This window comes from Falco rusticolus, chromosome 7 (genome assembly GCF_015220075.1).
Source record: "Falco rusticolus isolate bFalRus1 chromosome 7, bFalRus1.pri, whole genome shotgun sequence".
Taxonomy (NCBI): Eukaryota; Metazoa; Chordata; class Aves; order Falconiformes; family Falconidae; genus Falco; species Falco rusticolus.
The window spans coordinates 17,008,436-17,021,323 of NC_051193.1; positions in this window are offsets into that span (position 1 = coordinate 17,008,436).

Consider the following 12,888-nt stretch of genomic DNA (forward strand, 5'->3'; position numbering starts at 1 on the left):
CAGTGCAAATCAGCAATGATTCCACCAGTCTATAGAATTACATCAATGTAAAGCTGACGTCAGAGAAAAAGCAATCAAAGCCCTTGTTTCAAAGTTAATTGTTTTTGCTTAAAAAAAGAAAAGATGAGTACAGAACACATTTGTTCTCCTTCTCAACTGAAATGCCAAAGAAGCACTGCAGTTTTGGCATCTGATCTGTGTGGGATTTGCACACATAGATCATGTTTCAAAAACAGGGCCCTAGTCACAACCCATCATGCTAAGAGTCCATTTCCTTGATCCGATTTTAAGGAAGAGGAGGGGTTTGCCCCTATTTGTTTGCTGTCATTGAGACAACTTTTTCCACTGTCTGGAGCCAGCAGAAAGCTGTCATCAGCTATCGGCAGTAAAGCCCCAGCCACAAATGCATGACCCATTTCAAGCCATTCATCAGCTTTGCTTCACCAAGTCAATCACTCTGCACATTTAATGCTTTCAGATTTTTCCTTGGCAAATGAAAGAAACATCATACCATGACTTGAAATATTTCCCCCCCCTTCTTTAAAAAGGTACGCTGCTTGTGAAAGTGAGGGAGCTGGGAAGAAGATACATTTACAGAGCTCACTCTTAGGAGGCTGCCATAAACTGCAGCATCTTTTAGGGCTGCTCTGACTTATGGCACATACCTTCCTGCCATAAATTGTGTGAAGTCGCTTTTCTCAGCTTCTTCCATGGCTCTGGTCACTGTAACATTGAATCTTCATCGCTGCTTTGTGGCCAGCTTTCTGGATTCACCTCCCTTCTCTTTAAAGCTCTGGAAACTGGGTCCTCTCATGGCAATGGAAACTTGCCCCAGTGACAGCCATCCATTGCCAAAGTACATTTGGTCATGCACGGCAGAGGTGAGCTGGGCTCGCACGGACACTGTGGCAGCTCAGGCATGGAGGGTGCTTCTAGGGCACCTGTGAACCCTGCCACCACCCCTGCCGCTCACATTATCCCACGCACCCACTGCCTGCTACCTGGCTGCTCCTGTTCCTGCTTCCCTCTGCAGATTTCCAGTGCTGACCAGGAACGATGGTTTTTCTTTGCACTGCAGGACTTGCCCTTCTGATAACAGCCTCCTCCAGCTGTGCAATAGGCACCCAAAAGCTTTACCTGGCAGCAGTTCCAGGTTGGATAACACCGGCTTGATAATGCTTGTATGGCATTAGGAGGGATTAAGCCTGAAGTCCTTACACAAGCCAGAGCCACGTAAATCAACTGACATACCCTGCCCCTCAAACAACTTTCATCAGGAGTTTCAAATGGAGTGACTAGAAGTGACATGCAAATTGAGGTGTTGGCCTTTTTTTGCATCATTACTCAAGCACTGGAGGTACCATGGGTGCTGATCAGTTCTTTACATGCATATCATCTGGCAAAGCAGTAACCTGCAATTTATTTATAAAATAAAGCACTTGAGCTGCCACAGCGTGTGGAGAAGCTGGAGTTTATGCTGAAGAGAAAATCCAGAGATTCCCTCGCACTTCTCTGTTTTCAGTAGTATAGTTCTAAAGAGAAAAATGGCCAAAACAGAGGTGAAAAAAACAAGGGGAATACATGCTAAATTATAGATGAAAATACGCTGCTGAATCTAGACAGGAGAGAGACTGCTCAGCTCTGAGCAGACAGCAGTGCTCCTCGCTGACCCTCCAAATCCTGTTCCTACCCACAGGAACTGCCAGGGCAGCACTGCCAGCACTGCCCTCAAAACTGCGGAGCCAGAGCATCCCGGGTAGGCAGCTCTGCATTTTTTCTCTCTTTCAATGGAAGCTAAACAGCATTTCATCCTTCTAGAGTACTTGTGTGAAACTCCCAGGCCGCATACCATACCAGCTATCATAAAACCAAACTTAGTTGAACTACAGAAAAAATGTGGGGGGAGCAGAAAATGAACGCCTGCCTAGCACATATAGAAGCTATACCTCTAGAAGGGTCTGTCAGGACGATGGACACATAGTTTGGTTACAAACTTCCTCCATCCTTGACCCCAACCCAGCAGCCAGAGCAGGTGGTAGGGACTCATATGCTACCTGACCCCTTTGCCTTTGCCCCAGGAAAGTCCCGGGAGGTGACAAACAGTGTTGTCAGCACATTCAGGTTTCGTGCCAGAGGTCTTCAAGGAGGCTGAACTGCTAGGGGAGACTGTGGAACACTGGCTGCTTTATGCTCAGGAGTGAGCAAGGCAGTATTTACCTACTGAAATAGTCGGTGTTTAATTATTTATTTTTCATGGCATGTACAGCCTGTGTTGAGTAACGAAGCTCCATTGTGTGCCACTTGCGGCAGGCATAGAAGAGGAAATATTATTTCCGTAAAGAGGTTGTATCCTGGAAAGGCAGGGAAGAAACATGTACACAAAGAGAGAAGGGATTGCAATGTTCCTACTTCAAATTTTTTTTTAAAAATCACTCACCCATAGCTTGCTATTATTACTTTGTCAGGCATTCAAGGAATCTGTTAAAACTGATTTTCACCCTAATAATATTGCAAATGAAATACACAGTAAACATTAAAAATGCCAGAGGAGTATATATCATTCTTGATATTTACTATGTGGTAGTTTATCATTTGTCATTGCAAGAAGACAAAACCCAAGTTCAGCCAGAAAATACTGTTCAGAAATATAGGCAGGAAATAGGATTCATAATAACTACCAGTTAGGGCTTCCTATTTTCAGTCTTTTGGTTTTTATCCGAGGAGATAGTTTGAAGCAAGGCTTTCTCACTCACTTTCAGCCAAGGAGCAGGCGTTACAGTATACTTGTATTTCAGTGCATGGAAAGACAGAGTGTTAAAAATGTCTAAAATACCCGTGTCAGCTGTACCGATGCCAGTGAACCTTAAGGAAAATGTACGTTGCTTGGGATACTCTGTCCCAAACAGTACTTTCAACATGTATATATATATATATCTAGCTGGATTTTTCCCAAAAAACCCAAACCACCCTACTCTAACCTCTCCCATGCTGACTTCACTCACAGACCTCTCCTTGGCAGCAGTTTCCTTAACTTAACTCTGGCTGCCTCTGAGGTCGGTTCCAGATTCTTTTCAATCCAATCAAGAAAATTTGAAATAAGAGAACAGTGTTAGAGTACAGTATGCTAACTTATAAAAGTGCAGAAAACCTGAAAAATTAATAGCCGAGGCTATAAAAAAGAATGAGGAATAAAAAATACATTACTGGAGAAACAGCCCTTTCCCATTGTAGCTCTGAAGTCACATGCAGGCACAGTTTTGCACTAAAATCCCTTAAACCCACTGACTTTTCCATCTTTTCTGATTTGGATTTGTCATCAAGTGTTTGCAGATTCCATGTAGCGCAAGCCTTCTAAACTGCCTCTTTTGGTTTCTATACATTAGTTGCTCCTGCTGTCAGCCAGAGGGAGATGTATCACCAGCAGGATAATATATAGAGCTAAGTGCTGTTTTGCCAGGGAGTGTAGAATAATTCTGATTTTTATAGCACCTCTTCCCTGAGGCCCACAAGGCACTTTACAAGCAAAGATTGAATTAAGCTTGTCGGCACTCTGTATAGGAAGTAAATATTTCTATGTTGGAGAAGGGAAACTGAGGCATTAATATTAAGTCCCCAGCAAAGCATTTAGCTGCATGCTTTCAAGCCCTTTAAACTGCTCACATGATTTAATTAAGCACATACTCAAATGTTTTGCTGGAATTGTGCCTAAGAAAGATGCTACAACCGCGCTGCCAGTTTAACCTGCAGCTGGGAAAACACCACGGGTCCCCCATCACTCACTCTTTAACAACAAGAAATCTTTTTTTTGTCTGCTGTTTTCCCTGAAAATGACATCACATCTTTCAAGTCTCACCTGCATGATGCCTGGATGAGTCCTGAGTGGTGGCTTCCCAGCAGGACACTTGGTCTGCAGGGCTACGCGGGGCACTGAAGTCTGCCACGCCGCTGCCCGCCAGTGCACTGTGATGGGGAGCGGGTCTGCCGATGTTCACTGTGCGGGGCCGCGCTGTTCAGATTAAGCACATCGATACGAAACTTTTCAACGCCTCGGTATACAGTGGTGTTTCTGGTCTAGTGAACGTTTTTGATGATGCAGGTTTCTGTCTCTGGTGGGAGCACTGTGCAGCAGGACACTGCACACAGCCCAGCTCTGCGTAGGTCTGACCACAGACGTGCCCTGACTTCCCACCGCAGCTGAGAGGCAGCCGCCGTGTCTCAAGACTACTCTTTGTGTCTCTCTTCTGTCTTTTCCAGGTCTGCCTAGCTTACCTCTGATCACAGACATGCTTTTCCATCAGCAGTCTGGCTGTTGAAGGTTCAAACACAACCTTAGGCTTTAGTTAGGGCTGGTGCTCAGCTGGAGGGCTTGTGGCAGCTCTCCGAGCAGCGACGTACCCGCGACGTACCTAACCCCACAGCGTTCCTGGGCTGAAATCCTTACAAAACTGGCGGTGAACCTACATCCAAGTACCGTGTGTGTTCTGTGTGCTCTCTCTTTCCTAAGGAGCCTAATGGCTGTTTGCAGGCAGCCTGGTGGGACTGTGGGGATGCTGCAGTTTACAGCTGTGTATTACTGGAGGCTGGAATCAGCTCTGATTTTTGTGTAACTACACCAGGCTGTGAACAGCGGGGACTCCAGAGCAGTTAGGCTTGTGTGGGAAGGAGGTCGCTGCTGATCTCTTTAGGTCAGTTGGAACACGAGCGGGAGACCTAAGGCATCGGATCAGGGGACACTGTGACCATCGGTGTCATCACCCCTGTGGCTCAGTTCACCGGTCAGTGTCCAGGAGGTTCTCATTAGACACTGGATGTCAGACGCTCCTCCAGACTTGCCCTCTAGCTAACCATATCACTGCAATTCCCAACACGTGTGCCCAGGCCTCCTCTCAGAGGATGGGAGGCTGCAAACCCCTTCGGGGTGCCCGGCGGTGTCAGCGCAGGCAGTGAGGGCAGGGCCACCCCCTTCCTGCACCCCCAGACTGCTGCAGGCACCCCACACCCTGCCAGCCAGCGCTGAGGGCTGGGGCACTCCTTCTGGAGAGCCCAGAAGGGATGACCTGTCAGGCAGGCCTTCCAGAGGCAGCCAGCATCAGCTCCCAGCATAACGCGACTTTTATCCCAGAAACACCTAGAAACCCCTGCCCAGGCTGGGGCCCTATTCTGCTGGCACACGCGGGGCTGTCGCAGTCCCCAGGTGCTGCCTGTCTGGGATGCCCCTCCTGAAGGACTCGTGCTCCTCCAGCAGTGCCTGCCTGGACCAGAGACAACATTTGTCTTGCAAGATGCGGCAAGGCTACAGCAAACAGCATGTGAACAACTCTCAGGCTCCCAAATGAGTGCTGAGCTCGAGAAACAGGGACTGAATGCTAAAGTGATTCCAGCAGAGGAACACACGAGCACACGCTCTTGAACTGAGGGAGCCTATCCCTAGATGAAAGCTGAGCATCCCCTCCAGCATTTCAGATGCTGTCATTCTCTTCCTCATCACGCCAATGACCGTCCTAACAGCCAAATAAAGTTATCTTGTTTCTGTCTCTTATTGCACATGACTTCCTGCAATTTAGTGTTTGCCAAGTGAGGCGCAATGTAAAAAAAATAAGCGAAACATAAGGAAAGAGCAATCTAAAGCACTTCTAAGGTCAAGTGCTTTGAAAAAGCAGGGCAGTATAACTCTTCAGGGATTTTAAATCTGTTTTTAATGCGTATCCTCGTACTGATGACCCTACAGAAGTAAGCCTGACATTGAAACAACCCTTTTAAATTAATATATAGATAACACATCATTACAAACATTACAACATAATTTAATTAAAAAGATAAGGAACATATCATTTCTCTTAGTTGTGAATGACACTTCTTGTGAGCTAATTGCTCTAGGTAGACCTCCTTTAGAAGCGAGCAGAGCTGAAAAAAAGCCACCAACACCCAGGTGATGCAAGCTAAAGTTAGTTGAAAGCCTGGTTGGTCGCAGTCAGCCTTGCACTGGCCACTGACTTCCCCCTCCAGAGGTGCAGGCAAACCTCCACCAACTTGACAAAACTATTACTAATCCCAAATGTTAGTATCCTGAAGTAAACCCTCAAAAGTCACAGCACTGTTTCTCACTGAAAAAGAATTACAGCTGATAGAATTTGGCATGTCTTACGTGTCTTCTAGTTCTGAAGGTTTTAGGGATTACCATCATGACATTTTTTCCCATTTTCACAATAAACATGACAGCTTGAAGCATCCTCCCAAGTGAAAGATACAGTTCTCACTTGTGCACTTCTAGCCAGTGAGGCTTTAGGGAAAAGCTAGTTTTTGTGAGACAATCTAATAAAACTGGGAGCGGGCACATAAATCTGAAGGCAAGCTGCTCCTGTGAGCATCCAAAAAGGACTTCTGTGGAACAGGACAGGTCTGGGGACAGCTGGGGTCAGCCCAGAACCTCATATGGTTGTTCTTCAGCCAGACTTGTACTTTATAATGTTTAAAACCCTATAGATAAAATATATGCTCATTGTTAGGGATGCAAACTCATTGCAAAAGGTTCCTTATCCAGATCACAGGAGTTTGGATCATACCAGCTGTACTAAGAGAAGCCTGCTGATCTGATCACAGCATGATGTGGATGCAGTGACCTGATCCACATCCAACCCCTTTTCCGAGCTCGCTGGCAGATCTGGGGCTGTGGTTACAGCCCTTCCCTTGCACGTTCCACTTGTGAATGACCACCTATTTGAGCCGCTGGCAGCAGGATGCTGCCCTAGCCACTCTCCTGGCCCAGCAGAGCCATCTCCTCCCCGCAGCCCTTTGTCTTGCCAGGAGGAGTTGGGTGGGTGGCAGGCTCCGAAGCGAGACAGGAGTAGGGGGCCAGCTTTGGCCCTCAGGGCAGCTGATGGGCCCTCGTGTCCTTTTGCATCCCCAAGCCCAGAAGCCACTCCTGTTTGGAGATTTGGCCATGCAGCCACCTCCAAGCAGGGTGCCTGGCCCCCCACCTGCTCCCAGCAGCTTATTTCCTTCACCGAGAAATGGCTTTAAGCTTAGTCATCTCCAGCCTGGCTGCAAGGGGCTGGCAGGGGGAGGACAGAGACCTGGCACTTGCACGTCCTTTCCCGTGTGCCACAGGCCTGATCCAGAGCCCAGCAAAGCCATGGGAGCTCCTCCTTGGACACAGAGACCCAGGCTGCTTCTGCAGTCGTTCTGCCTAATGCCAGCACAGATCAGGCCCCAAAGTGTCTTATTTTCACTACTCAGGATATTTGTGCTCTCCCCCTGCTGCCTTCGGTGTTTCTACCTCCATCCTTACCTGCACCTCCCTATTCCAAAGAAACACCCACAGCTTCCCTGCGCCTTTGCAAAGCTCAGGGGCGAGGTCCGCACAAAAGGGAAAGACTATGGCTTTTCCTTCTTGTGTAAGGGAACACTTTCAGCCACATTTTTCCTTCGGGCTTTCATCCAGAATATTTCCTAAGCAGATTTCTTATCTTGTTTACTCACTCTGGGACTCCAGTGAGCCAGACAAGTTGGGTAACTGGAGGAATCAGTCCTGCTGGTAACTCCACACGGCCTGACTACAGCATGTAGTCCTGCAGGGACAAGGGGACAGAGCACCAGAAACCACCAGTACATCGGGCAGCCCAAGCCTGGCTCTCAGGGGAGGCCCTGTGGATGAACCGGGGGGGGTGGGGGTGGGTGACTCCATATACTTTTCAGCACAACGCTAACCCCTGTGCACATTATTTGGGCGCCATGCTCTTCTGCAAAACTCCAGATACTTTCACTTTATATTTCCACACCTTAGCAGGAGCGTCTGGGCCCTGCGGCTGTGGCGTGAGCTGGGCAGGGCAGCACAGGCAGGTCCATGAAGGGTTGCCCCCGGCCACCTCAAGCCCTCGCCGGCAGGGCAGCCACATGCACCCTTAGGTGCCCACCCACCCCTGGCACCGCCAGGCTCTGCCAGGGTTTCCCCTTCCCGGGCTGCCAAGCTCGGCAGCGGGAACGGCTGCTGTTTGCCAACGTGGATCACAACGGCTCAATTTCTATTTTCAGCGACTGCTAAGAATATGAAAAATTCTTATTCCTGCAAATCCAGCAACCACACAGTCTTTCGTTACCATAACCAGAAAAGAAATATCCAATCCAGGATTTAAATTAGATCCAGGAAACCTCAGCTGTCTTTTCCTGTATAAAAGAGGTTTTTTAAATAAAAGGCAGCTTGAATGTGGCTTTCCAGCCCCAGCCTGCAGCCCCAGGCCTGTCATTAGAAGTGTCAAGTATCACAGAGGTTTGTTTAAAAGAGAATTACTGAAGCTACTTGTATTTTAGTAATATACTTACACATTTTATAAGGGGTCAGAGGTCAAAGTGCAGGCAAACGAAGAGCTACGTGGAGCTGAGATTTGTCCCAGAGGATTGAAGCAAAAGGGTGGCAGCAAGGCAGGAGAGGGGTCCCACTGGGCTGCAGGCAGGGCTCTGCCCCTGCGCGAGGGAGCAACAGAGGATGGAGAAGACACCATGAGGGCTCGGTCAAACAGGCGGCAGGTTTCGCTGCAAGCTGAGGCTCATCCTCACTCATTTAGTTTAATCCCTTCATTTCATATAGCTTGGAGAGCCTTCCCTCAGCAGATTTTGATCCATACACTCTGCAATAAGGCTGGGAGGTGCGAAGCACATTAGGGCAGTCCAGCGTTACCATGCCCCAGTGTCAAGGCTTGAGGTTGGTCTTTTTTCCCCCCTTTCCCCTGACACCCTGGGATGGCTTTCCTGTTCATACTGTGTGGCATGCTTAAGAATGCACCAACGTGGATATACTCTGTGAATTCAGCACAGAATAGCCCCCCAAATCCACAGGGACAACGTCCCCAGAAGGCTGGAGGAGGACTGAACAGGCAACCTGCAACAAGCCAAAGGTCCTTGATAACCAGAGACACCTCCCGGTACCTGTGAGGGGCAGGACTGCTCCCAGGGGCTGAGCCCCCACCCTCCTCTGTGGCTGCAAGGCGGGTGGACAAGGCAGCATCAGGGGTGTCCTGGCTACAAGGGACATGGGAGAACATGAAGACACCACACAGCTGAGACTGCTCTGGACACATCAGAGTTGGAGGGAATTAAAGGTGCCTGGGGTAAGCCCTAGGGACTGACTTAGAGAATGCAGCCACAAAGATGCAGCTGCTGCCAGTTGGTGTTAAAACCCAGAGCTGGGAGCAGCACAGTTGTGGTAACAGAAGATCTTGCACGTGGTAGGAGGCTCACACATAAGTATGCCATAATAGAGGTCTTCATTTCTGTACTTGCCATATGCAATCAGAGATTAAGTCCATCCAGGGGGAAAGGGTTAAGAAACTGCAAATGGTGATACACAAGAGGTCAGAGCTCACTTGACAGGATGTGGGAAAAGGATTGGCATTAGTGCATAGCAGTGGTGAGCAGGAGTGGATGCAAACCGAGCATATAGCAAGTGCTCCCCCTGCAATGCTGTCACACCAGCACTCGGAAAACAAGGCAGAGTCTGTTTTCTCCCAGCCTTAGGAAGGGAAAGATTGTGAAAACAGCCCATGAGTGCCGGCAATGAGCGCAGCCGCAGCCAGTCGGGGAAAGGCAACACAGGCGACGAACATCCAGCCTCATTGCTTCACCCATAGCTACTCCGAAGTGTAACAGGGACTAACACAGTGCCCAGACATGGCACGGTCCAGGCAGGGAGAACTAACCTCAGTGGCTGCACAAAGTGAAAGCTGCTTTTGGGCACAGTCCCATTTGGCGTCTGGTTTTTGTCCATCAGGGCAGGAGGCAGCTGTAAGGCAAGTCAGTTCTGCTGGCTGGCTGCTACTGCTTCATCTTTCTTCCTTCTGATGTTTAACTTCTTTCTGGTGATGTGTGAACATTTTTCTCAGAGGAAGAATAAGAGGTGGTCATTGTGCTGGGGGACCGTCAAGGCTTCTCCTTCCCACTACACTAGCAAGCTCCTTCACAGTCCATTTGGCAAACAAATAAATAAATAAATCTGCTTTACCTAAACAGATGCCACCTTACCCCTAGCTTGGAAAGCTGGGGACTTGTGCAGACTTACACTGGCTAAACCTGAGCCTGAAATAATACTGCAGCTTGTCCTGGCTGCTTTCATGTTCCTGCAAATGACTGAATATTTTGCTAACAGAGTAAATTGGAAAACCTTACCATTTGTGCATGTTCATCTGAACCAGCGCTCACTTGACAGCGTCACTTGTTCTCATTCTTAGACCTTCGCAAACCAATGATTTGCTCGTAACACTCTTGGATATTTTAATTACTTTATTTGATATTAAACCTGTTTGATAAGTGATTCGGAAAGAAGAATTAAACAACAGTATCCAAAATCTATAGTAAAATAGCAAACTCCGTTGTAGTCGCTAAAGCACTTGGAGACAATCTAAGGTTTTGGAGCCCACGTAGCAGCGTGTGCTCGTTCCTATGTGGAATTTCCATAATTCCTCAATCAATTACCTGGGAAAAGCAGCCATTTTAATCAAAACCCTAAGGGTAGATGAAATCATGAGAAAACATGAGCTTTATTGCAATGGATATTGACTGTAACTCATTAAGACGTTAAGGTATTGACATCCCGTTTGATGAGAAAAATGTCTGATAGCCAGTGTACATAACTGTGTTACAGAGAATGCCAGTATCAACACATCATAATGAGTAACTAATGATGTCTGTGGCCTAACGAGGTGATTAAAGCAGTATCCTTTGATCTATGTCACTGACTTGATTTAATGCCATGCTGAGATTGAATCTCTGTGCACCACTGGGGAGATTCAAGTAATTTGAGTAATTCACTAGCCTTGTCCCTGCATCACCGGGGACATTCACAATGAACACAGTTGCTTCAGTAGCCAAGTCACCCCAGGCGGCATGCGCTGCCAGGGGAGAGGCCACTGCTCCCCACCCCTTGCAGGAGCCTTGCTGCTGTAGGGCAGGGGGCTCGCACAGCCTCCTGCCACAACCACCATCCTTCCTTTTGCCTCACAGTCCCTGCTCCTTACAGACCAACACTACCAGCAAAGTTCAGAAGCCTCCTCTGCCACGAGAAGCTCCCAGGAAGATGCTTTGCTACCCAACCCTTCCGTGCTGAGCACAGCAGGGGAGTCACGCTGCTCTGGACTGCGGGTCTTTGTGCCTGGCACGTGCCAACCACCTTGTTCACACCACTGTGCTTGCCTGGCAGGGGAAAAGCTTAAGTGCCAGTTCTCTGGGACAGCAACGAAAGTGCCAGGAGACCAAGCCTGCAGGTGACACCAGAGATGCAAAAGTTTTGACCATGGTCACATAAAGTGAGGTAGCCTGGCTGCTGGCTACCAGCTTATATCCTGCTTCCACTTTCAAACATCCAAACAACCTTTCCACCCTCACCAGGGGAAGGACTTGTCAATCCTTTCTTATACATCGCAGCAGCTCTCTCGAGCAGCCCTGCCTACCCCTTCAGGCAGGGCTCGGCTGAGCAGCGCTGCTCCGGGGGCACAGCCGCCAGGTTTTGGATGGTATTTTGTTCATAAGGATTCCTCAACAGAAGAGTGGTCACCCTTGCCCAGACCAAAGGCCCGTTTGTGTGACCAGAGGGGACAACGGCGGTGCCCAGGGCAGAGCACACAGTGACAGCGCTCCTCAGTACCCTTCCCACCGCCAACTGCTTTCAGTCAGTATCCTGAGCTGCGTGTGGTTTATGTGTTAGCAGCCACTGTGAATTTCACTCGCATGAAAAGTTCTATTTTGCATTGCAGTAGTTCTTCCTCATGAAGCTGATAACGAGGATTAATTTTCCCTTCCAATCATCTTTAACCTTAAGTGATAATTAGTACCAAAAGCATAACAGAGAAACAAAATCTGGACACCTCCCTTGGGCAGGAAATTATTTTGCTTGACGAATAGACCATTTTTTACAAAGGGCTTTTTCCTGTGCATAAATAACAGCGCCCTGGCTCCCAGATGCATGGGTGTGATACTGCTGTCCCCATCCAAGCAGCGATTGCCACCCAGGGAGAGTAATGGCCCAGCTGCCCCAGCACAGGGGCTGGGCACTTCGCAGCCTCTTTGCCCCCACTGAGCAGCACTCGGTGTCCTAATGGAGATCTAATTGCTCAGGCAGCCCCAGCACAGCCACCCCCCAGTACCTGCTGGGGACCTCCCTGCCCTGCAGGCAGCACATCCCTCCACCTCTGTCCCCTGCCTCATTAGCCATCCCCTACACCCCTGCTTTAGCACTTATTGTTAATTTATAACCTCAACAGCAGCACTGCCCCCTCCCACACAGGGCACCTGACCACTGCCACCACCCTGCACGTGCAAAGCTCCAACCTGAGCACAAAGCAGCCCATATTCTCCCTCCAAACATACCAGACCCAGCTCCTCCAGCTGAGAGAGGAGAGTTCAGCCTGGCCAGCCTTTATTGGCCTGAGTTAATCACATGCAAATAGGCTGCCAGGTGCTGCATCACCTGTGTGGCCTTTGCTGCCAGTGCTGCCACCAACAGTGGCCTCCTGCCCGGTAGGTGGGTGAAGGCAGCACCCAGCCACCGCTGCTCTGTCCCCGGAGGGTGCAGGCAGACCAGAGACAAAAGCAGCTTCTCTCCCTGTGCTGGGGAGCTGTTTTGCACTGCTCCGCTTGCTGGCCTTCGCCAGTCTCTGCTAGTGCTTGGAAAGTGACATTTGTGAAGCTCGTTTTGGGTCGGGGTTTGGGCAGCCGGGGTAAGCCCGGCTGGCTCCCTCAGCACGCTGAGGTGGGGGGAGCGCACTGGAGCTCAGTGCAACTCCACCAGGAACATAAAGCTCCAATATGAGGAAGTAACTGGGAATCTGTACAGGCTCCTGGGCACCCCAGCTGTCCCTGCCACAGCAGCCGGGACATGCTCAAGCTGCAGCTGCACCGGGC